The 27,283-nt window shown below is 36.2% G+C and overlaps 1 protein-coding gene across 1 annotated transcript in view; it reads right to left on the bottom strand.

Annotated features, from left to right (window-relative positions):
* GPC6 (glypican 6) overlaps positions 1 to 27,283 on the bottom strand; it is a 768,245-nt gene that overhangs the window by 271,053 nt on the left and 469,909 nt on the right. The gene's annotated exons all lie outside the window — the stretch shown is intronic.

Below are 27,283 nucleotides of genomic sequence, written 5' to 3'. Positions count from 1 at the left end.
CATCCTTTGCAAATGACAAAATCATGAACCTTGCTACATCACTAGTGATACAACCATCAGTCTTTTGATAATTCAAATACAGAAATCTGTGTGTTCGCTTGTGCCTAAGTTAGAAACACATACCTTGGTCTAAGCAATTTGACAGTTTCTGACCTGCAGATGTTAAAAACGTGTGTATGAACCAATAAATCTAGCTATTAAACAGAAAAAAAGCTGAAGTGAAGCTCGGATTTTATTATTTCATTGAATTAGATCATTAAAGTTGAATTTTAGCCCATAACAAGCCAAAAGGATGAAATTATGAAATGCTGGTTCTTTGCCAAAAAAAATTAAAGCACTATGGGTTTATTTTTATCTCAGGAAGTCAATGCTCATTCACTTAGCAGCTTTCCCAGATGCAATGAAAATTTAAATGAAAGGCTCTAGGCAGTATTATTAAATGATTTCCTCACTCTTTGATAGAGAAACATGCAGAACACAGATATCTTAATACAGAATATGTATAGATAATGCACCCACATAACCTCAGTTGGACAGAAATGGGCTGAAGTGAGGAGAAACTGATAGCTGTCTGTTGCAAGAAACTTAGTTTCTTTTTGTTACTCCAGCTTTTGAAAGAAAACAGAGGAAACCGTGTAGATAACTCTCACGTATAGTTAGCTTCTGTTTCCTGGAAACAGACTAAAATCTATCACTTGTACTTCATGTTTTCAGTGGAACTTCTCTAGTGGGACTTTAGCCTTTAAACCCTTCCAAGTATCACAGTATCTTCAAATATATGTGAAAAAATACACATGATCAGACATAGAAAGGAATATCTTTGCCTCTTGATAAATCCTACAGTGACCCCTTAGAGTTTTAGTGCACTGGTGCATAGGACACATTGTAGAAGGGAGATCAGATAGGAAATTACAGAAACTTGACCTTGCAGTAGCTGTTTTTAGTATCCTCCAATCCTTACTTTGTGAGAAAAGAAATTTCTCGTACATGGACTTGTGACTGCAGTGTTATCTAGCAGAATATGACTTAGAAGTAGTACTTTCAGGAATATTCTTCTTCAGACATGGCCAGTGTCTGGTTGGATGGGGTGGATATTGTCCTGGTTTCAGCTAAGGTAGAGCTACTTTCTTCTCAGTAGCAGTTAGAATGCTGTGGTTTGGATTCAAAATAAGAATGGTATTGATAACACACTGATGTTTTGTTTTTTTGCTGTCGTGTTTATCCTAAATAAAGGACTTTTGCCTCATGCTCTGCCAGTGAGGAGGTACACAAAAGAAACTGGGAGGAAGCATAGCCCATAGCTGATGCAGATGACCTGAACTGACCAAAGGGATGTTCCACAGCATAGTGGAACATAGTACATAAAGAGGGGAGAGTTACCTGGAAGGAGGGCCGATCTGTATTTGGGAAGGGGGGGTCTGGCATCGATCAGCAGCTGGTGAGCAATTACACTGTGCATCACTTGTTTTCCCCATTTTATTATCATTATTATTATCCTTTACCATTATTACTGTATTTTACTTTATTTTCTATTATTAAACTGTTCTTATCTCAACCTACAAATTTTACTTTGACCCTCCTCCCCATTCCATTGGGCTGAAGGGGAGAGAGAAGGGGTTGAGCCAGCAGCTGCATGGTGCCTAATTTCCAGCTGGGCTTAAACCATGATAGCCAGTAACAGTGAATTTGGGGCCAAAAATCCTCTTCACTCTAAAGGGAACTGGTAAACAAGTCAATCTGGTAAAAAGATCACATCACACAGACCATATTTAATCTGTGCTGAAAATAAGAAAGGAAGCTGTACCTCAAGCTCAATCATTAAGTCCTAAGGTCCAAGGCTATGCACTCAAGCGGGAAAGTTTAGGGGATTTCTGTATTAGCAAGAGAACATAAACAATGAGCTGTGAACTACTTGTGTAGTTCATGGGAATGGGTTACAGAAGTAACATCTGCTTTGTTAGTGTTTTTAACAAAAAATAATTTACAATGTCCTATAAATTAGTGAAACAGAAAGCCTGGCAGGAGAGAAGGGAAGGGGAGGGGAGAGGAGGAGAGGGGAGGGGATTATCTTTCTCCATCTATACAAGCATTTTTAGTTTGCAGTTCATGTGTGAATTGTAGTTCAGTACTGTGCATGTCCCAGTAGACACTGGTCCAAGGTATGTTTTTTAAAATACTTACTTGTATGTCAAAGATTCAAAGCAACTGCACAGAACACGTGTACCTTATTCCTTAATGCATCAGGCAATGCAATTTAGAGGTAAAACACTACCACTTGGAAGACTGCAAAATATTTTAGCAAATCTCATATGCTTGTATTATGCAGAAATTCTATTCCCTTGTTCAAAACTGAAGGCTTCATTTCCACATATAAGCTTTTTCTTCAGTCTTTTAAATTCTAAAAAAATATATAAAATCCTCTACTAGAAAAACAAAAATAAATCTTTCAAAACAAGGGTAGAAAAAGCACAGAGTTTTTTTCTTCTTTAATTGACAAGTCTCTAACACAGTCATTTTCTGCTTCATTTATCTGTGGCTGAAGTATAACAAAACATCTCAGAGGATTTTCAGTGACCTGTAAGAATAGGATTGTAAAGTTTAATATTCACATCACTTCAGGATCTTATAATACTCTGTCAAACATCAGGGTAATGTCAGAAAAGGACAGTTGTCTTTATTCTCATGGAAAGTGTAGCAACTGCGATAATTCCTCCTTAAAATGGTTTCACTTCCCATGATTGCTTGATCCCCGGGAAATATAGCTGGTAGAAACATTGTATTAGCCTCTTATACCCTTGTACTAAATTCAAAAAGGTACTTGTTCATTAGGAGGTAAGTCTGTGTATAATTTTTAATAGGTTCATAATTTCTATGCATGCAATTTAGTAAACAATACCAATAGTCCAAGTACAATATAGAAATATTTTAGAAAATTCTAAATTTTGTGTTTCCCTTCTGCATCTTAGCACAGGGTTGTTTGTGGGTTGCTTTTTTGCTTATTTGTTTCTTTGTTTAGAAACTAATTTTAAATTAATTGAAAAAATATTTTCAATTAAAAAAATTTTGTTATAAAGAAGAAAAATTATAAATTCATAAGAAGAATCAATTTGAATTAAGACTGGGTGTTTTTTCTTTTGGTTTGGTTACTTAATTTTTTCTCTATATCACTTACTCTATAAATATGAACAATCTAAGCTTAAAACTACCCAACCTAGTCCTCAAAGCAGAGAAATGTCCTTGAATTTTCAGTGTTGCTAGCAGTAGTTAGTTATTACAGTACAAATTGCAGAACTCAAGTATTGGCTATTCATTTTAAAATATGTCTCTTTTTGGGAAAGAAAAGGACAGAGCACATACACTCCTTAGAATTATTTTTTCACCGCTTTTGCTGGTTTGTGGTTTAGCATTTCCATGCATCTTTAAAAACCACAGGCATAAGCCTCAGGCAGACTAAACACACAAAACATACCAAAGTCGATGTTTTGTGATTTCCTGCTTGCTTTCAGGGTATTGGAATTAATTAAATCTGAAGCTTCTCTAAAGCAAACATCTGACTCCAAAGTTAAGTACTCTATTTTTATATTTGCTTGGAATATTCCTCCCAAACCATTTGCTTGTTACTATTTGCAATGAGCTAACCTGTCAGTCAGGGTCATATTCCTGGTGTTTTGCAGGCCCACAGCAGTAGAAAGATTTGGAGTATATGTGAGGCCTCTTAAATTGTTTATGCACCAACAAAACTGCTGTCCCTGCAGTTCTCCACACTTCATTTGCTATCCCCACTTACACCTTATGCCACAACACTTTCCCTGAAAATGTTACCCTGTCCCTGCATAGTTGATCAGCTGTGTTACAAGAGCAGAAGGGCAGCCACCTGAGCTCTCTGGTTTGTGAAATAACAGAAGGCTGGTGATCAATATTCCACAAGGCTAGTGGCTCCAGCCATCTTCCCAACTCACTGACAAAGACTTGTCTCAGAAGGAGCATCTTTTGCAGACCAGCCTGCAGCTGGGGAGGGCATGGAGGAGGTGGAGTCAGGAAGGAAACAGACATACTGGAATATGGTGTCTGCTGGAACACAGCCTTTTTTAAATGTGCTCTTTCCTTCTATTTTGTTGCCAGCTCATTATGAACATTTAGATGGCTGAATAACTGCAATTGTTATAAAGCACTTGTAATGATATGTGAGAAAATTATAATGTAGAATCATACACTGGGCGTACACTACCAATGAGGACCTTTAATTTTTAGCACATGAATTTTAAATTCATAATTTTCTCCCTAGAGAAATCAGCTGCACATGTAGGGTTTTTTTGTTTGTTTGTTTGTTTGTTTTGTTTTGTTGTTTTTTGGTTTTTTGGGGGGAGTTCTTTGATTTTGTGTTTTGTGGTTGTTGTTTCTAAGGAATCCTCAGATTTCAGAGTGAGGTAACTCCAAGAAAATTTTTAAATGAACAAGCAAAATGATTATAGAAGAGAATTTAGCTCTAGTTACCAAATGCTGCAGTAAAGATATGACAAGAGTTATTTCAATGACATCTCTTTTTCTAATATACTAAATTAGACATTGCAATATTCTGATTGTGAGATATGAGTTTATGTAAGCAAGCCTAGAGCATAAATATAGTATATATAAAAAAAGACCTAAAATAGTTTGTAAAATTTAATTTAGAGCACAACTAAATCAGTTACTTTTGTCCTAGATTTGGAGAATTGCCTGCCTTCAATTTGCATTGGCTAGAATTATTGTTCATAGACAGTTTATAAAATAAATGAATTAGCCTATTTTGCCTTCTCTGAAGGCCCTTTGAATTCTGTTGTTTGACAACTTAACCTGAATACAAAGTGGCTTTTTATGGGTATTAAAAATGCCTGGGGAAGAAAAAATGAGGTTGGAAAAGGAATTCTAATCAAAAACTAATACAGCAAGGAGATGTCATCTGTAGGAATCTACTTGTTTCAAATTAGGAAAAAAAAAAGAAAATTGGAGGTTGGATTATGCTTTTAAATCAGATGTAGAGAAAAACAGTTTGTCCATTTCAAGAAATGATCAAACTATGATCTCACAAGCTTTTGTGCCATAACTCAAACTAGTTTGACAGCTTCCAGTCCAAATTTTGGGTGTGAAAAAAACTCTCTAATTTGATGGAGTAGCCCATTGCTCTAAAGCAGCTTCAGTTATGAAATCCTTCCCTGCGCTTCACAGAATATAAAATTTTGGGATTTATATCTTCACCTTATACAAATAATTTGAAATTAAACAGTACTGTTATCCTGAAGAAATGAAATATGCAACTGCTAAGACTGCATTGTTATGAAAATCCCTTTATAAGCACAATATAAGAGTGATTGTATAGCTTGCACTGATTTTCACATCTGAGCAATTCAAATATTGAGAAACATCTTTCTCATCTATATGGACTATTGGTTTTATGCGTTCTTTTCTAAAGTTTTGATTTAATAAGCATGGTTGCTGAATTCTGTTATTGAAGAATGGTAATTCAGAAATAACTCTTTTCTTGGCTGAAGGAGTTCTTGCTGCACTATATAGTAATGTACACAGAAATCTCCTATAAGATTAAAGTTATAACAATATAACACAACACAGCTGAGCTATACAGAATAAAAACAAAAAACCACTGTCAACCAGCCTGAGTAGATACTGCCACTTCAGGAGCTATGAGGGTTGTAACAAATTTGTGATGTTTAAAGGAATATATGATTACTTCTAACCTTTTATGTTAATTTTCAAGGTTATGAATCTGTATACACACATTTTTGCATTATTCTATTTTCTCTGGCAGTAAAATTTTTCAATGTATTTTTTCATTCAGAAAAATGAAACTAAAATATTGCAATATAATTTAAATATTCTTTGGCCATCAAAAATAAATAACTGTAAGTTGTTATGTAAAATAAATACAGATTAGTCTCACCCTGTTAACAGTGTATCAATTTATATTACATCAAAACCTGAAGTTGTTCCTTATTTTTCTTTCTTTTAATTACTACTGCTACCATGAACTCTAGCCAAAAATCCAGATCCTGTTGTAAAAAAGGACTGAGAAAAAAAACACGACAAAAGAAATCATAGAGACTGAGCATAATAGGAGAATGGAGAGAAACTGTTGTTCAAATGAAGAGAACAAAAAATTTGATAAGCATAACAGGAAATAGAAATATGTAGCACATGAATAGCACAGATGAAAATTTTTCTGTTACTTTGTGGGCATAATTTCAGCAAATTTGAAAGAGCCTTACTTCAGGATATTCCTAACAAGAATCAGGGGCAGACCAATGATGGAGGCTGGTTGTGAGCCAGTTACCTGTTTGAAATGACCTGATGAGAGGAAGAGATAAGCTATAAAGGTAACAGAAAGCTTATGTTTATTTTAGTAAAAAGAGAGACACAATCATAGAATCAGCTGGGTTGGAAAGGACCTCTGAGATCATCAAGTCCGATCCTTGATCCAACACCACCGTGGTTACTAGACCATGGCACTAAGTGCCACATCCAGTCTCATCTTAAAAACCTCCAGGGATGGAGAATCCACCTCTTCCCTGGGCAGCCCATTCCAGTGCCTGAATTGAGGACTGCAAAGGGAAATATAAAAACTCCAAAGCAACATGTTGGAAGAACAATCTTTACAGCATTCTGAAAACATTAGGAAGACTGCTGAACAGAAGAAAGACTGCATTGGTCAAGGCCAGAAAAGGATGACTTATGATGCTGGAAGCCTGGATAACAGTATGTCAGTTCAGGAAAAATATGTATATTTGATATAATGTACAATTATTCTACAATATTTGTGTGGAATCTGGAGAAAATTGCAAACAGAGACTAATGTTTTCAGTTCATAGAAGACTTTCTAAAAAGGGACATGTTGCTGCTGTTCAAAGTGTTGCAGAGTAATGCAGGTAAACTTAAAACCAGAAAATGTTCTTACCTGAGGTGTCAGAGAAACAAGGTTTTAGCTTGAGTGGAAGGAAACAGGATTGCTATTGATAGTAAATTACATACCTTCCCAGTAGAAAAAAAATAGTAAATTAGATTGTTGTTAGATGAGATTACCCTGAGGTATGGCATAGCGGAAGGAGGGAATGGACCTGTACAGACTCTAGAGGACCTTCAACTAAAAATAGTATACTGGAAAGGAAATAAAAAAGCAAAGAATCAGAAAAGGACAGAGGCCTGGGAGCAGAGATTGAAAAGATTTTACAAAGATAGAAGTGTTAAAAGTGAGGAAAAGATAGAAGGTAAAAAATTAAGTCCTTATGGCATAACTCAGCTTGGAAAAATCATTCTTATGAGGGCTGTTTCATTAGAGTGGGATAGAGGTTACGGAAAAGAATTGGGAAATAGCTCAGCATGGCAATTGCAATGCATGTACTCTGATCTAACTTTACTGTCAGCATCAACTGAAGTTCAGCTGCTCAAAAATTAGAGATCTAAGTGTGAGTAACTTACCTTAGGCTCTGTTTTTAGATAATTTATCAGATCTATTTTAAGAGATGATGAATCACACTCTGAAGTGAGCTTCAATTGACTTGAAGAGGGACATAGACAAAGAGCAATTATATGCACAAATTAAGCAGAAATCCTACCAGAAAGATTTATGTAAATCTGGTTTCAAATTATTGTTCTCTCCTCTTGTATGGTCTTCCATGAGTTGGCTTTGACTATGCTGTCTTTGGGAAGAGGACCAAGGAGTCTGAATTTCTTTTCAGTATTAGAAATATATTTTTTTTTAACCAAATTAAGCACAGTTTTAATAGCTACATTATTTGTTTCTATACCCTTGGTCTACCTCTCCTAAAACCTCTCCTAATATTTTCTACCTGCCTCTCCTCTTCGTATAAGGAGACACTTCAGGGAAGAGAGATGAAATGTCTGTTATGCACAAGAAAAAAGTTTAAATCCTGAAAAATAGTGATAATAACAAAAAAGAATTCATAACAACATCTATGTTAAGCTAGTATTATTCTTATCTTTTATTTAAAAAACTATTCAATCACCTGCTTCTACAAAATTCATCCAAGTCTGCTTTGGGTGCACTCAACTGATCCATTTTGGACACAAAAGCACCCTTGCTGTGCAGAGCACACTGAATAGTAGCTGTTGCAGTGCCTTCTGCAAATTCTGTGTGCACTGAAGGGTCTGTTTTCTGCATTATTTTTTTCATTAGATATCATTTTTGTACAGGACTGCAATGATTTTACTAGCATAGCAATGATTTTACTAGGATAGCAATGATTTTCCTAGCGCAGCACAAGCCCGACACCTGAATACCACCATATCAGCATTGGTCCACTGCACAAAGCATCAACTTTTATTATTAACTGAAACTGTCATGTCTGTTCTGCTTTTATCTCTGCCTGATCTGCACCTGTACAAAAAGAAAAAAAAAGGTCTGAATGCTGTCCCTATTGTAAATGAAAGGCTAAGCTTCAGTGTCCCTATTCACAGTTCTGCTGAAGGGTTGGTCCACATAAGAATAAGAGGACATTCAAAGATTCACAGCTTTTTTAAAACTAGGGTTTTTCTAAGTAGTACGTGTCTATACTAACACTTTTTGTTTGTTATTGTCTAATACAGTCCTATTATTTTGTTCATGGTATCAGATCCTAATTCAACTAATATTGAATGAATCAAGAATTTTTAAAACTAAATTAAACAAAAAACCCTTTAAATTATGATAGTTTCCATACATGCTTGCAACTATTTGACGCCAGTGAACAAGAAATTATTGCCTTTATATTCTTCTAGAAATTGTCAAGTTTAGTCAGAAAGTGAACCATGTGAATCTATAAAAATTTTGCAGTGGTAAGTTTCATTGATGCAACTACTCATTGATATCACTTATCAAGAGTTTGAAACAACCTTGCTTCTACGAAAGTTTTCAGAGCACCAGTATTTTGAAGTGTGAAGGCTAGAAAAATGCAGCTGAGATATTTCTGCAAACCTTTGACTGTTAACAGCCTTTACAGTTAACAATGTCTTTCTCATTATGACTGCAACTTTTGGTAAAGACGTAGAGAATCCTAATTTTTGGATTTTAACCTCCATATGAAGTTCTTTTGCTTAGTGTTCTCCTAAGGTAATTTCTTTCTTTCAGCAATATAATCCAAGTTTCAGATTTTGTCTTCTTTGTCTACAAATATACTGTCTATGACAGAATAACAATGTATTTCACATGGTGTTATGTTGTATACGTAAGAGCTTAATTTTGAATGAAGAAGTATCATATTTTTTGCCGCTGATATATATAAGAAAATGATATTATTCTCTAAAACATTGTAATGGACTAGGTTTTACTGACAGAGAAAGGAAACTGAGCATGTTAACCAAACAACAGTGGAAAGGAAATACTTGCTTTCTATGCTTCTGACTTCTGCAACCTCTTGCCAAACTAATCTCTGGCTAATCCAGCCTCACTGTACTGCATGTACAATGTGTATGCACACACAAATCTGTCTGAAGACCACTCAAGAACAGCTTCATGTAGCAAGTTTCTGTTTGAGAGACTGAGAGCACTTCATATGTAAAGATCAAACTTGTAACAGAAACTTAACCGCAGGGTTACTCTCGGTGCTTCCAGAAAACTCAGGAAACTTAGCAGGTAAGCAATAAAAAAAAGTATTGATTATACTCAGAGCATATCTTTATACATAGGCATCTAAAGTGACAGCTGAACTGCAAGATTAATTGGTAAAAACACATCACGTTATTTTAAACTTGTCTTAGGATGGTAAATTTTTGTCCATATATGAGTAGGCATTCCGAAATGTGAAATAGTAAGAGGCACTGGCTAGCAGTTATCTCATCTTTACTTTCTAAAACTCTGCAAGCTTTAACCAAATGCTAGCCTGAAGACAAGTTTCTTTCACAGCAATCTCAGTGGTGTCAGAGTCTCACATCTCTGGAGAACAGACCCTTATGACAGCACATAAAGGTGACTTAGCTGTGTTTTTCTACCAAAACATGAAACACTTTGGGGAATACAGGTGGTTATGCATCCAGTCAGCAGAGTGGGAGAAAGACAATGTTGACTCAAAAGTTGAGTAAGCTTCTCTCATGCATTTCTATAATCCACCTACATGTTCGGAAAGACAAAAATCTTCAGGGAAAGATTCCTTGGGATATCTTATTTTTTTTGTGATGGTAAGGAATGTGTGGCTTGAACCCCGAAGTCCTAGTGACTCACATATATGAATACAGCACCACAGTAAATTGACAGCCTGCGTTCATCACAACTATCCCAAAGGACAATCAACTCTACAACAAAAATATTATCTAAGTATAAGGACCTTTATTTAGGCCATCTGTTTTTGTGAATTACAAATTAAAAAGTGAAAATAAAAATGAAGCTGTTCAATTTTACAGATGAGATTTGAAAAGATCAGAAATATTTTCAACTTTCCTTTGCCTGTTTGTTTTCTACTGCTGCTGAATGGCACACTGGCCATGACACATTCTTTTGTCTCTAGTTTCTACCCTCTGACTTTCTTTCTTTCACATCTTCTGAAGAATAGGTCACTTCTTTCCCGGTTTTACACATTCAAGATTGTACGGCAATTTGGTTTGCTGACTTATCTTTATGCAGCACTTTTCCATTAAAATGTTGCCCTTGATTACATAAAAGATACACATATTTTACCTGTCAGGTGTCAAATGCTCAGCAGATGCCATCTTGCTCCATCACTAATGATGATTATACCAGAGGTCACTGTCAGAGACATACTGTCATTTCACTGACATGATAGAAAATGTGCATAAAAGCTCTTCATCTATGCATTACAAATTTCCTCCTAATCTCTCACCAGTAATTCCACTGCACATTTGTAAAAGGAAAGCATCAATAAATTTGTTGACTACTAAGTTAATTTCTCATCATCAGCAGGGATTTCAGTATGTTCTAGTGACAGTGAATTTTTGCAGAATTTGGTATTTCACCCCTGCGATTCAGCAGGTAGCCTCATTTTGGCTCTAATCGCACAGTATCAGTATCTGTTCAATTTTTATCCTGAATCATATCTGTTCAGGCTCTTGTCCTTATCTGACCTTGATAAACTGATTGCATTTGTGAAGCTTACAATATGCTCTTTACACTCCTTTTCAGATGAGTTATTGGTTGAGCAGTTGGATATAGTTGGTTAATCTTCCTGTGCCTTTGGGCAAGAAATCATCTCTGATGAAAGCTGCTATGATGAAACTTAGAAAATGTTCTTGTTTACTGGGGGAGGGAGAAAAGGCAGGGTGGGGGATCACTCAACATCCTACTATTAATTTTTATTTTGTGGCATTGTTATATCTTCCAAAGAATTTAGAGTATATTGTACCCTTCTGAATAATAGCTTATAGGAATATGTATGGTAGGTTCTTTACTAGATTTTTGCATCCCCAAGGGAAAGAGACTGCAACTGGCTGCTCATAATATTTATTCAAGTTATTGCTGAAGAAAGTTCTCTGAGTTGCAATGCTAGATAATAGAAAAGATATTTGACTATGGTAACAACTGGCTCCCACACTTGATGTGATAAATTATTGTTTCTTATCTCTGATAAATTTAGATTTCTCCTTTTAAATCTATAGAAAATGTTGGGACTAGATTTTCACTGAACATCACTATAAACAGTGTTTATAAGTCTGAGAAGAACAGGAAGAGGAATGAAGAGGCCAAACCTTGTGGCAGGTTCCCATCAAAATGGTAATAGATACCAATGATAAATGGAGACAGGAAAAAAATCCAGATATCCCTGGAAACTGTGACCAGACTGTACCTTCACTGAGACACTGGAGTGGTTTGATCTCTTCTACATGTTGGCAACACTTGTTTAGCTTGCCAATAGAAGTATTGTCAGATGGTAAGTGAATCAAGCTCTTTCATGTGTTTTGTTTCTCAGGAGCAAAGACTTATGGATGAGGTGTTGAATGTCTGTAAAAATCCTCAACCAGGGTAAGAATTATGGACATCTTTGAACATCACCCCAGGCACAGACAGTTCTCACTATGGTGCCACAAAGATAGGTCTGTAAATTCCTGGTTGACTATACAAAGTGAATTTGTTACTATGGATTCACTGAGCATCTGAAAAAAAGAACACAGATAATTTGTATTCACTTCTTAGAGCACTGTGGGAAAAAAGCCTGCACTACCACCAACTAAAACAACAATGAAAAAGAACTACTTTTAAAAAGACAGTTCTTTTAGCACTCTCCTTCTTCAGAATTAATGTGGAAAAAGGATTTGTAACAGCAGAGCTTAAGATGTCCTCCTCTTCAGTAGAAGGAAGTACCTTCACAGATGTTTTCTGTTGCTGGTTTGGAAAAAAACACAAGTATCTTAGATATGAAGAAGAAAAACAGAAAGAAGTAGACAATTAGCATAAGCCAGTGTCATACCTCTGCCATGCTGCAAGGCTTGATCTGCTACTATGGGTAAAAAAATATATTAGGAAGGTGGTAATTGAGATAAATGGGTGGTTCCTGCCACTCATGATGAAAAATGCCTCAGGCAAGAGACCCTATCTCTGCCAGTATCACCAGTGTTTTCTTATAGCTAACTATTTTGTGTAAAAATGACATAATCATAATTTTAGTTATATATACATGTGCATTATAATTAATAATCCTTTAGGAAAAAAAAGAAAAAGCCCTACACTACAACTGGAAAATACAGGAATTTCAACTGAAAGTTGACTTTTAGCAGGTAACAGCCTGATGCCTCCTCAGCAGGGTAGCTCTTTTGATTTCAGGCACTGCAGTTATTACTGTTATTTCAGAAGCACAGCACCATTACTTACAAGCAGCTACAGGTCTTGGCCTCTGTTGTGTTACGTGTTGCATTACTAGTGCCTGATTTGCACCAGCAACTACCCTAAAGAAGGCTGAGACAGCTGGGCTCACAGGACTGCCAGAAAATGATGGAAGACGCAGAAGGTAAACACAGAAGTAAGTGAAGAGGGAGGAAAGGCCAGGTTTCAAGAGGAAAGGATCATTGCATAGGTTATAGCTGTGTGAGGGCCAACAAGTTACATTAGTTTGCTTTCAAGAAAATCTGATATGTGGAAAATCAAGTGATTATATACATTAACATTTATTATGTTTTTCCCTGGATTGTTATGATAAAAAGAAATATCCCTTTGGGTTTTTTTAATTTGTTTTTAATTGAATATATATGCTTTCCCCTCTGAATTTCAAAACCTGTGACCTGGGGATCCTGGTTAATGGCAAGTTGATTATGAGTCAGCAATGCCCTGGCAGCCAAGAGGGCCAACTGTGTCCTGGGGGGCATCAGGCAAAGCATTGCCAACCGATAGAGGGAGGGGATTGTCCTGCTCTGCTCTGCACTGGTGCGGCCTCACCTTGAATACTGTGTGCAGCTTTGGGCACTGCAATATAATAAAGATATTAAGCTATTGGAGGATGTCCAAATGCGGACAATGAAGATGGTGAAGGGCCTTGAGGGGAAGTCGTATGAGAAGTGGCTGAGGTCACTTGGTCTGTTCATCCAGGATGAGACTACAATGAGACTCACTGCAGTTACAAGTTCCTCATGAAGGGAAGAGAAGGGGCAGGCACTGATCTCTGTGGTGACCAGTGACAGAAACCAAGGGAATGACGTGAAGTTGTGTCAGGGGAGGTGTAGTTTAGATATTAGAAAAAGGTTCTTCCCCTTTGGTGTTTGGATGGTCAAACAGGCTGCCCAGGGCAGCAGTCACAGCACCAAGCCTGACAGAGGCTGGACAATATTCTCAGGCACACGGTGTGACTCTTGGGTATGGTCCTGTAGGGCTAAGAGTTGGGCTTTGATGACTCTTGTGGTTCCCTTCCAACTCAGCATATTCTGTGATTCTTTAACTATGAACTTGCCAGCAAATGTTTTGATAAAACACTGATTGTTGGATAAAACCAGCAGGATAACAGTAAGTCAAATTAGCAGCCTTTTAATTTGGGAAAATATAGTGAATATTTTCCAACCTCACATTGAAAGATAAAATAAATAAATAATAATAAAAACAAACAAACAAAACCCCCCCACTCTGGTCCTCATTAAAATACTAGAAACCTACCCAAAGTACCTTTCCTATCCATACAGCTATCTTTACTTCATCAGTTGTGCTCTGCAGCTCAACAACTTCACAGCCAAGTACAGGAAAGAAACATGAAGGGAAAGCATGGATATCTCAGTTAGGTATGAAAGCAAGACGAAAAATAAAGCATTAGAGCAGCCAAAATAGATAACAAGAAGGTCTGTTGAATGTCTGGCTTTCTGCTTGCCAAAAGAACTGGAAGCTTTAATTATGATTCATGGAGTCATTAATTCTTTCTGTGCATGAAAGTTAATGGAATAATGATTTTTAATTGCTGTGGGATGATTCCTGATGTGTCTAAACAAAAATAGTACTGATGATGTATAATGCATAAGGAAGATTTCAAGAAAAGGAATCTCACTGAAATGAAGGACACTTAAGGACTAAGTGTTCACAGGATGCTTTCACAGTTTCAGTTCAGGGCATTGGCAGTCAGGAGCCCAGGCTCTCAGGACCACAACCAAAGTGCAGCTGAAAGTGAAAGGTCACTTCTGCTTCTGCCTGCTTTACAAGAACATAACAATTTGTACCAATTCTTTAGATGCTCTTTCTCTTTCTTCTTGAGAATTGCCTGAAATGTTGTAACTGTTGCAGGACTGTCTGTGCTGGTGATGAAAACCATGTCACTAGGGGCAACCCCTGGCTAGCTGCAGACTGCCTTTTGACTGAAGCACACTGGTGGCAATTTACTGGTGAAATTCAAATGGACTGATTCATTTTAGCAGTCATCTTGTGTTCTTTCTGTTCTCATTCAATTAAGGTCACTGTAGCTAATTAAAAAAACATGTTAGTTTTATTTGGATGTAAGACACATCATTTTCCAAAACGAGATATGATTAAAATATATGGGAGAGCTACAGAGATTTGTACACAAAAGCTCTACAGCCCACTTACATTTCCTTGCACCCTAAAATATAAATCTAAGTTGAGTCCTCTCCGAACTTATTTTTTGTTCTTGTCTCTGTATGTGGCCTATGGAGCTTGTGATATATACTAGTTTTTACTGTTTGCTCCTGTAGTTTTAATTCCATCCTCCCCTACCTCTGTCCTCTCCTTCCAACCCCTTTTTTGTTTGCTTTATGGAATGAAACAGGCTGCTTCACACAGTAATATTTGTCTGCTGTTTCTAGAGTTGATTAAGCATTTATCTATTTATTTCCCTTGAGTGTCAGACCATTGCTCCTAATTTTTGATGTCTCCAGTGTAGATGCCTCTATTTGGCCTAGTCAATGGAAAGTCCAAGGCATCTCTGTAACATCTCATGTTTTCCGGCTTGAACCACCTACATCAGGATGATATAGATGGCATGGCAAAGAGGAAGGAGGATTTGCAAGCCTTCATTAGAGCCTCCCCCCACTCCTCATGCTGCACTCAGTCCTGATGCAAGTTGCAGAGGGCAAGCATAACACACTGGGATCAGCTCACACCAAGACTTGGCCAGCGCAAGCACGTTGGGAGTCTCAGAGATTGTCATCAGCAAGGTGTTTGAGACCAGTACTACTGACATTACAGAAAAAAACCCCTAACCCAACCCTCCTTTGTTACTTCAAGCACAGTTTTAAAATAGGCAGTAGTCAAAGACACAAAAAGAAATAATCCAAATTCTTAAAGTCAGTTCAGTTTCACATGAAGAGCAGTTGTCATCAGCACTCTCTGCCTCTTTTATATGAAGTTATGAGATTCCCTACAATTGCCATTATTGCTCTAGAGAAACTCCACTAACAGGGTCTGCCTTGTATTGCAATAGGTCTTCTGCTACTGACATGCAAAGGTGCTCAGCATGCTCTGTGACTCCTGATTTTGCTGGCAAGTTACAGACCCTCACTTTTTCTGTGAACTAAATACTTAAAGTTTAAAGGAGATAATGCATGAGAGGTATGATTTATTCCCATTATACAGTTTGTTTATTTACAGTCACCTGAAGATAATTACCAAGCAGCAATTAATGAACTACTTAATTTTTACAGCACCCCTACATAAAGCCTAAGTTAGCTCAGCTCCACATCCCCTCCTCTAATAAAATTATAATTTTGAAACCCAGCTGCTCTAAATATTTTGTAGAACAACCTGTGCCAAAAATATTGCCCATGGAACTGAAGATACAACTGTTACGTCACTAAATGTATTATTACACAATTGAGATAACTTTTAAAATTTTTGTTTTATTTTGAACATTTTCAAGGATGGAGATTCACAGCCTCCCAAGAAAACCTTTTCTGGTGTTGACCTCATTGTGGGAAAAACAATTATAATGTATAAGTAAAATTTCTAATGTTGCAACTGGGTTTTGTTGCCTCTTGCTCTACTGTGCATCTTTTAAAAAGAGTATGGCTCCCTCCTGCAACCATACATTGAGTTTTTGCAGACAGCAACAGGATCCCTCCAAAGCCATCTCTTCTCAAGATTGAACAAACACCATTCTCTACATCACATCAACAAACATAGCTGGGTGAAATAGACAAATAAAAAAGTTTATAAAATATTTATTTATTGTTGCATTCATGGATTAAAAAGTGATCAGCCGGAAAACTACTGTTCCTTATATGCCAGAGAATATATGACCATGAGCATTTTCAGAATCAAATTTGTCTTCTAAGTACATTTCAGTTTTTAGTAGTGAAGAAAAACTTCAAAAACAAGTGGAAATTTCTACTGATCTTGTAGACCTAATACTGCTTGTATATCCAGTCACTTTACTCCCTCTCAGAGATTTTGCTTTATTTGAGGATAAACTGTAATAGCATTTTTTTTAATTGCCACTCTAAAACATTTGTGAGTAGTTTTATTTTAATCTCCTTGGTCTAGTAGTCACTGATCATATCAGTGCTGGTCTGAAAGGGAGGAAATGAAAGGTTTTTTGTTGTTGTTTTGTTTTGGTTTTGTTTTGTTTGTTTGTTTGTTTGTTTGATTTTTTATAGCCAGAGCAGCCTTTCAGGTGGTAAAAGACCTTTACTGGACACAAGTAACTCAGCACTGACATGATCAATAGATGGGGCCCAATAGAAGGATCAATGACCAGTTAGTATGAGCACTATATACAGGCTAGGACTAATACCACAGAGAATTCTGGTATGTGCTTCCTCAAGAAGGAAATAAAGAATTTGCACCTCTCTTGGATTTGTAGTAGAACTGGTTAGGGTGCCAAGTGATCTCTAGCAAAAATAGCATCCCCTCAATAGATGTATGTCAACAAGAGAAGAGGAATAACTGATCATCCAAACTAAACTGCAGTGCAAAGACTTCCTTCTGGGATGGACAATGAGAAAGAAAAATAACACACAGAGATTATAGAAAACACTATTAAGACTGAAGTATAAATATCTGATTGATTAAGTAGCATGTAGATAGCAGTGAACGAAAGAAAAGCATGAATCCAGAAAATAATAAAATTTTTGTTCAGGAAATTTAAATAAAAAATTCTAAACTAAAAATTGAAAATCCTATTAGGTATTGCTTACTCTATTTTGTTATCCATGAGTTAAGGTTTGCAAATGAAAACTTGAAAATAACAGCAGCCTTTATGGAAGGTTCCTCAATCTTAATTCACACAGAATTATTATTATTATTATTATTATTATTATTATTATTATTATTATTAATAATAATAACTATCACACAAACTTGCGCAAACATTCATAAGAATAAATATTTTTCATAAACAGATTCTTACAAAAGAAAAGTTATAGTTCACTGACAGGAGTTATAGAAGGCCTCCTGCTCAATTTCTTTGATATCTGCTTCTTGCTTTCATGGTCTGAATTTGTCAACCCTCAACTTCTAGTAAAAGTTGTATCAGTTGTTAACTTGTGATTGGAGAGTGAACGGACATTTTAGTATGGAGACTCCTACTGGTTTCAAATTATAAGATTTTTTTTTTCTGTATAAGAGGGTGTTAAGGATAATTCTTAAATTTTATTGGGGTTTTTTGCACGGAAGACTAGTATCCTCTACATTTTTTCACTGTGCTACAGTGTAATTAGACCTTCCAGGTCATCAAGAGAATGCTTGTCTGTCCATAGGCATCTGTGAAGGAAATGATCCCTTTTTTTCAGACCGTCCATTCTCTCCCTGCTTTTAGTGCTGTTCATTGAATGTCTGAAGAGCAATGAAAGCAAGGAAAAGATCGATCCTATTAACACCAAGAGAGGCAAATAGAACAGAAAAGCTTTTCCAAACCTTTTATCAGAGCTATGATATAGACAATACAATAGGGAATCAATTCTATCCCTTGTGGAACTGGATATATAAGCACTAACAAGTAGTGTCTGCCTAAGTTAAAAACACATGCCCTTTCAATATTTTATATATATATAAAATTATATACAGATGAGACAACAAAACAAACGAAACCAGTAGTGTTTCTCTAATTGATGTTATGCCATAAGTTAATTGTCTCAGAGTGCGGCGCAGCCACATCCGTGCTGCTCCTGGCTCTAGAGGTAACTTGAATGAGTTCAGCTTGCAGGTCTCGGCTCCGGTTTCATCATGCAATGCAGACTTAACACCTGTTTTTACAGTTTCTTGCCTTACCCAAAGAGCCAATCCAGACAATTTACAGGGTAGTCACAATCCTAGAGTGCACTTACAATACACGAGGAAAGATATTTCGACTTTGACACATGGGAAAAATAATCACAACTCAGTCTTGGGAATGTGATGGACTATCCAAGCAGATACAATAGAATGGCTAAACTATTTAAGGCATATATTAGGTGACACTACCATGTCCAAGATGATAATACAAGACAGCAACTGAAGTGATTCTGGATTCCCTGTTCTCTCATATTTCCAACACTTGGTTTAATAAAAAGAGCATAGCCTCAGAATTTGGCAGCTCTGTGCACAATAGAGACTCTGCTGACTGATTTCTTTTTTTAAGGCAATAGAGCAGAGAAAAACAGCCAATGATGATATTTGATTCACATTTATGTTCGATATGCCTTGATATCTCTCACCTTCTGACCCTGATCCATGCCTGTTAAGAAAATCCTACAATCAGTAATGAGAACAGCCAATTTCTTTTTCTGAAAGGCCAAGCTCAGAAACAAATCCAACTCCTAGGTTTCTAAAATGTTGGAATAAAACATTCCTTTCACTCTACTCTGATCCCAGGGCACATCTGATCTGGAAAGAATAACTGCAAGTTAGGACTGGTGCAAGAGACTTCCAGCATTCATGAATCAAGGGATCTACAAATAGCCCCAAATAAGAATCCTCTTGTTTTAGCATTTAAAATTATTGAGAGAATCAATGATTTAGTTGTAACACCATGTATTAATTTAAAAGTTGCAGTTTAAAGCTGAACTTCCATCTACATGCTTTCTCTTTTGAGGGGTTTCTTCCTTTATGGGTAGTATAGTGCAATGGATATACATTTTGCCTGCAATGGATATATATTTTCATGCCCTACAGTACAGAGATCCAGGAAGGAAACGTGTGAATTAGCCTGCTCTGAGGTCTATGGTACATTCTTTTGGACTAGGGGTAGAGAAAAAGAATCTTTGCAATAAGCAATGTCAATGCAGGGGCCAATATCTGTAGACAGTCTATCCTAGTATAGTTAGTGCCTATCATCTCATCCAGGGCAGGTTTCAGCCTCAAGTTAGGCTACATGTATTCTGCAATATAACATTTACAGAATTTTTGAAGATTTTGGGTCAGCTTTGCCTCTTTGCAGTCATGGTCTGACTTTATTTTGTGACTAAGCCAGCAGCAAAAGGCAAAATATACTGAGGAAGAAATACTTTAGAAAATCTGTAGATAAAGAGGTGTCAGAAGGAGAAATATGATTTCCTTCAAGCATCTCATTTTAGCTGAGATAGACAAGGACAGAATTACAACACAAAATACACTATTTGAGGATGTCCATTTCAATAGTTTAAGATTCAGTTCCCCTTAAGAAATTAATATAACCTTTGAACCTTTAGAGTCTGCAAACGGACACTTGCATATGGCACTGTGTGAAACTTCACATCTTGGCAAATGAGCATGCTATTTTTGGCAAGGTAGCAATATGTCAGGTTAAATCTAAAACTAGACATCTGAGAAAATAGCCTTGGTCTGTGTCTGGAGGTATAATCTTCTAGTGTGGGACCAAGTTAAAATTACTCAATTTTATTGGTTTTTCAGTGCTATACTGATCTTTTAAATAAGGGTATAGGGAAGTAGAGCAAACCATTATTTATACCGGTAATTCTTAATATAAGAGCAAAACTGATGTTGATTGAGACTAGAGACCACTTGGAAAGTTTGTTTAAAAGCATCCTTGTGGGACTCAGATCAGCCTTTCAGTGCCCTTACAGCATCATACACATGCTGTACACATACAAGCTAATGATCATGTTTCCACATGTGCTTTCTGAACATCATTTATTCAGAGAGAGAAAAAACATTTAATCACAAAAATTTCAGCAGTTAATTGGCTGTATGCTTTCTGAATTCTTTTAGGAGGAAGAAGGTTGGGCAGTTGCACCCACTTCACTGAGAGGATTGCAATACTGAATACTAAGAAATACTTGGTTTATACCAACAATTCTGTTTCACCATGATCCTTTCCTCATGGAGAAATCAGAATTCCTTTAGACTGAAATATAAAGTAAATGGAGGAAACTTGAATAATTAATGACTTGAAACAGAAGTAGTCAGTGTTTTTACAAACCTCCTGGCACCAATTTTAAATAAAAGGATTACTAATACTTGGGGGAAAAGAAAAGTTTCTAAGGTCCTCTTAAGTGTTTCAAGCCAATGATTTGAACATCTGGCTAGGAAGGCTCATATCTGAGCATGGGAGAATTAGGTTAAACAAACCAGTCTCTCGGTTACAGAGGACTTGAACAGTCAGCAATACTGTACTCCTGAGTACAAGTCCTAGGAAAAAAATTCCTGAAGAAGTTCATATGATGATATGATTCATATGTAAAGATGAAAATAAAATACAAAACATGAAATTTACATTAAAGAGGAATGCATATCTATTATTATCAGTACATAGCTGCCTGAGTGTTACTGAGTGCAACAACAGATGACTTGCTCCTGCCACTCAGCCTTCAGAAGCCTTCTCCAGATAGAAATGAGTGGTCCACAGGCAGCCAGGAGAACTGGGGACACTGAGAGGAACCAGTGAGTCATGTTCAGCCTACTGAAAAAAACTGAGAGCAAACCCCGTGTTACATCAAAACTACGAGAAAAACTGTAAAGCAGTAAGGAAAAAAAACCAACTCCTGAAAGAAAACCTCACACTGATGAACACTTAGAGTTCATCTACCTCCACAGTGTTTACTTCCATTCCTTTTCATCTATTTCTCAAACTCCAATTTTATTTATTTATTTATTTATTTAATTTTCAGTAAAGGAAATTGAGTTGTCTACAAAATATATTCTTAAAATTTGCCTCCCTACATCTTTCTCTTCTTTCCCAAATGTCTGAAAATCCATGCCTACAACTAAGCAGTGTGCTTACAAAAAGTTTATGCCTTTTGGATATTCTCATTATAGATTTTGAGGAGAATATTCTCTTCTATATGCAGGGGAAAATATTGTTTCTCTTCACTACTGTGAGCTTTCCCTTATTGTCTTCTGTGTTCCACACAAAATTGAGCTAACAGATATTGAACAACAACAAAAAAATACAAACAAAAGAGAAATTGCTCTGAAATACTTTCATTAAAAATATGAAAACCAAAAGCCAAATCAACAGCAACAAGAAAACCTCTTTTCCTTCAAAAATCCATTTACAATTATGTGCTGTAATGGTACCATGAGAATCAAAACAGATAAAGATGTGGTCCATCCAAGCTTTACATTGAATTATTCTGAAGGGCAGAAAAAATCATAACTACTGCCTCATGCAGTGAAATGAATTCAAATCAATCCTGTGGAAAAAGGCCTTAAGGTTACAAATGTAAATTGTCTGCAATAAACCTAATACATCTCTCCCAGATTTTTATTGTAGATATTGCTGATTGATTCACTGTATTAAAGTGCAGCAGATATTGTTGTGATATGAATTAATATTAACTGTTGCATAACATATATAAATGTGTCATATCCTGTTTAAATCAATGATAACCCTTCCCTGTTATTTAGAAATGGAGATCTCCAAACATAGTATTTGAAATGAGAAAGTGATAAGCAATGTACAGAATGAATACGCTAATTTATTTAATGTAATTTTAATGGTTTCAATTTACTTTTTTTTCTTAAACATTTTTCTAAATGTCAGGTTCAGTTGAAGATGATAAGCCTCAGATATTGCTGTAAGTCCATCTTTTGTGCTCAAATTTACTAACAAAATGGTAATCAGGTTTATTTCTTGCCCAGCGCTATTAGCTATTGCTTCAAGGCAGAGCTCTGAAGATTTAAAGACAGTTTTTGGACAGTCAAGACTTCCCTGTGGCATTAGAAATTACACTCACTTTTTCTTCTTCCTTTTCTCAGATTGCTTATTCCATCAGGAGTAATTTACTCTAATTAGAGGTTGTGTGTTCTGAAACTGTAACTGTTTCTCCTGGACAAGCTAAATGATATTGTGTTGCTGGTTGCTGTGCCCCCCATCAACTTCATAAGCAAACTTTAAGGCTGAATAAATTAAACCTAGAGACACAGCATTTGTCAGACTGGATCAGACAACTTTTTTATCACAGTGCCCTGCCTGCCACTGGCAATGATCAAGCACTTCATGCTCTTGAGCAAGACAAAGTTTGCCTAGTGTACCCAAGGCAATATTCTTCCTAGGAGAGAGAAAATTCCTTCCTGGTCTCCATAGGTGATGGATTATTTCCCTGAAGGTTAAGATTTTATTATGTGTTTGCTTTTGCTTCTTTAACTAGAGAAGTAATGGATATCAAGTCAGATTTACTTATATGTAAAAGAAGACACATGCTTTTAATTCAACTTGATTCTTCTTTCCCACTGTAGAAACAAGTGTTGTGAAGTGGCTCATGCATAAATTCACAGAAATCAAAACCACTCATATCAATGAGTGCAGGATCTGAGGACAGTTTGTGGCAACCTGTCTTGTGCCTTCTTCTGTAGCCTTCAGCATGCCCTCATCAAGTTTACCAAAGGGTTTCTTGTTTTTTCTGTAGCCTAACAGCCTTACTTCCCACTCAAGAATATTAATGATTCAATTTTTTCCCCTGTCATTTTCCATAGTTCTGACTGCTTTTATCATGAGAAGGGATTTTTTGTTTGTTTTATTTTTGGTTTTGGTTTGATTCTCTTTCTTTTTTTTTTTCTAATTTTTAGGCATATAATAGCTCCTCATTAGACTAAGGCATTCCTGGGTGATGCTATTTCTTTTATATACATCTTTGCTAGACAATTGTTTCAGTCACAGTAACATTTGCCTTAAAAAATAGGATCAAAGTTATAGGAAATAATGAAGCGAGAGAGTAACATTATTACATTCACTGTGTCATCATCATTACTTTATTGCTTTCTGTCTCTTTTTTAAAAACTTTCTTATTTGAGAAGATCCTCTGTGGGTTATTTTTCTAACTAAATTGTCACAAAGAGCACAAATAACGTAAAGCAGAAAACTCCCACAAGGAAACTTTTCCCTTAGAGAAGCCATTCTCTCTATACTCCTCTCACGGTTTCTCATCTTCCAGATTAAGCAAACAAAAAACCAAACAAAACAAACCCATAAAAGATCAGTTATTTCAGTTATTTTCACCCATAAGCATTATACTCAACTTGGTTGAATTTCATAGGCACTATGCTGCTCAGGGCAGGGTGTATAGCTTTGGATTTTAATTGCCAAATCATGCTAATTAAGTAAAGAATCTTAAAGCACTGTTATTAATAAACATCCAACTCATTGCCTAGTTTCTCATCCAGATCATTAGCCTGTATTATGTGGTACTGACCTAAGATACATCATTGATTTTTCTCCAGCACCAAGGTTCAAAATTGCCTTGTTCTCCTTTCTTTCTCTTTAAACAGTCTTCTGTCTTAAGAAACAATTTTTTACCTTTTTTTATTTTTTAAATTTCTGCCTGTGCCAACAGTGCTTTACAACAGGCTTTATAGTCTTATTTGAAAAAAAAATCAAATGCAATTATATTTTTGAAGCCATCTTTATTTTTTCTTTAAAGTAGAAGGCTGAGAAAACCATGATCCCTTTAACTAATTTAAAAGCAACGTTTTGCTCATAAACTTAGTATAGTATTGCACTATATCTCTAAAATTTCACTTAGTGTCCAATGACAAAAACAGAAGAAATGTCTTTTATTCTTCAGTTTTGACTTATACCCTGAACTGCTTAAATGTTGAGCTTCTTTTCAGGGTTTATGTTTCTGGTCTCTTTTTTCTGGTGAAGTTGCTTAAGTTTCAACTGTGGAAAAGAACACTTTTAAAAGAAAACTTCTTTTACAATAAGAATTGTCACCCCCTTATTTTTCTTTAAACAATGCATATAATACTAGGAGGTTTAAACATTCAGTTAAGAAAAAGAGAAACAGCTTTTAAAGACATAAATATCTCAATAACAGTTGCAATTATTCCATATAAGAGAGGTGTAATTACAACTGATTCAAAAGAGAGGGTGGCAGTGGAAAGGCCATCAATGGGGTATTCATAAAAAAGAAAATAATATTTCAGAATGAAATAGCACTACACTGAAATAACTGCAATGCTCCATAAAATCACTGGAATTGAGCAACATATTAAGAATGCCATGTATCTCTTTTTCCTGTGACAAGAAAACACATCTAACATTGCAGGATAATGGTATCTTTTATGGTATATCCTTGGTGCACACTGTTCTGTCACCTTCAAGAGTGCACAGATTCAGTTTTTGCAGTATCCAGGGCCTTGAAAAACAGGTAACACATTTAGTCCAGCTGTTGTAATTCTGAGAGGGGCAAAAGAACAATTTGTAGCATTACTGGATGAGGCTAGAACCATCTGATCTCACACAGATGTTATAATATGCATTAAAAAGCTTACAACAGATTTTAGGTGGGTTCTTAGCATATGCAGAATGCAAATCACTACACACATTTATGCTTTATCTTACATGAATAACTTTGCTCGTGTACACTGGAATATATCACTTGAATGTGTACTTAGTGTGTTCATGAGAAATTTGTATGATAAAAAATTACGGAAAGAATCCCCGCACTGATATGCCATTCAGCGCATAAGTTTTTCCTAAACTCCAGTTTTGGAGATCTAGATTTCATGAAAGTAACATCAAAACAGACACACAATGTAAAATATAATGGAAGATGAAATGGATGAAGAAAAAGAAGCATAGTTATGATAATGATTGTTGTCCATATGACTTATCTGAAGTGTAAACTAGAGCTTTCCAACTTGGAAAAGCACAACCTGCACAAATTTTAACCAAAGTAAAGCCCCATCCATTTTCAGCTACTGGTAGTTCATATTTGCTTTCCAGATATCAGCTTAGAGGATACCTCGTGGGGGGAAAAAAAAAAGGCAAATTAAAGGAAAAAAAAAAAGCAGCCAGAGATATTCATTACTTAAATATTATGCATCATCAGTATTCCTTAAAAGAATACAAAGTCCTTCTAAAAAACCTCCGTAGTGGTATACAAAAGGTAATAATCAACATACTTTTACAGTGAATACACACAGGTTGTAATTAAAGCATAAAAAAAGAAATCCAACAACATCTGAAACAAAGGAAACAAAGGATTAGTATAAGCCTATCCCTATTTAATATATCTTTATTGTCAAAAAATGAAGTTTTTCCCTTTGTTTTCCAAATAAATCCTATTTTTACTGTTTCCCATTGACAGTAGAACATTTTACATTAAAAGTTAACCATGAGCAATGTGCTTAAATCCTCTACAAGACACATAGTTCCAGAGAACAACTTTTTCCACCGCGGTTTGTTAGATGTCTATACTAGAAGAAACCAAATTGCTTTTTGGAGATGGCATCTCCCTCTGACTACCAAGCCATCAAGCATAGATAACTAGCATGCCCTACTAAATGCCTGACACACATTATTACAGGTAAGTTAGACAAAACCTACCCTTTACGACAGAAGTTGTGTATTTCAAATGAAAATAAACATAGTGTGGGTGATGGATATATTTCTGAGCATGTCAAGTTTGCAAGCACAGAGCTGAGGCAGTAAATTTTCCCTAATGTTGAATATTTTCTTATGTTTTAATGTGAAAAAAGTGCCATGCAGAAACATTTAACCTATAGTATATTCTGTCAGTTCTCTTTGCAAGTCACAAGGACGTTTAGGCGAGATGCAGGGGGCCACACCTTAAAAGCCCTGTCTGTCCTTGTGAACCCAGGACTGCATTGCTAAGTCCTTCCTTTGCTTAGAAGGAATAGTGATTCCATACACTTTGCAATATAACACATTTTTAATAAGGAAAGAACTTAATAATGGTGTGAATAAAAAACCACAGCAACAAAGACAAAATTCACAAATCCAGTTTTGCAAAGTTTCAGAACTCTTGAAGTTTTGAAAAGACCTAGTTTTTAAAATACTGAGTAAGTGAAACATTCAGCATGTTTGAATGTAATTTAGGTCAATTAGTATCTTGGGTTATTAGCTTGAAGGAAAGCTGATGTGTGTTAGCATCTAAGCAGTTTGGTAGTTTACGCTGTAGCACTGAACCACGGAGGACATTAATTCACATGGTGACTTTTGGAGCCGGACTATAAAACTCATAAATATTACATATTCCATTATTTGCTTCTTATAAAGGGGATTACCATACCTCAATATTGGCTGCATGTAGGAAAAAGGAATCAGAGTATGCAAAAGAGTCAAGTTTGTAAATTTGGGAGACTAAAGTAGGAAGAACACACAAAGGTGACATTTCATGATTTGCTGAATACATACCCAGGCAGAAAACAACAGTCCTGACTTGGTGGCCTATTCCCATCATATCCTTCGTACTGGCATCAGCTGATGTGACTATGACCACAGAGCTACTCTATCTGAAAAGCAACGCTGCAGAACAGCTCAGAAAAGCTGAGTTTTCAAGCAGGACTACTCCCTGCTTTGGCCTGGCTAACACGTGTGCCGCAGGGTCTGAGCAGGCACTGCTGAGGTCAAGCAGCCAGTCCCGAGGGGCATGGTGAGCACTGGGTCTCACTAAGGAAGCATGCCAGTGTTTGCTGGGAGAGGGTGTACTTATGCGGATGAAGGAAGGCAACGCATACATACACGAGTTCTTTCGTTATTGGTTTAGG

This window comes from Neopelma chrysocephalum, unplaced genomic scaffold (genome assembly GCF_003984885.1).
Source record: "Neopelma chrysocephalum unplaced genomic scaffold, ASM398488v2 Primary Assembly neopelma1_25, whole genome shotgun sequence".
Lineage (NCBI taxonomy): Eukaryota > Metazoa > Chordata > Aves > Passeriformes > Pipridae > Neopelma > Neopelma chrysocephalum.
This window is presented reverse-complemented; position numbering and strand designations above follow the sequence as displayed.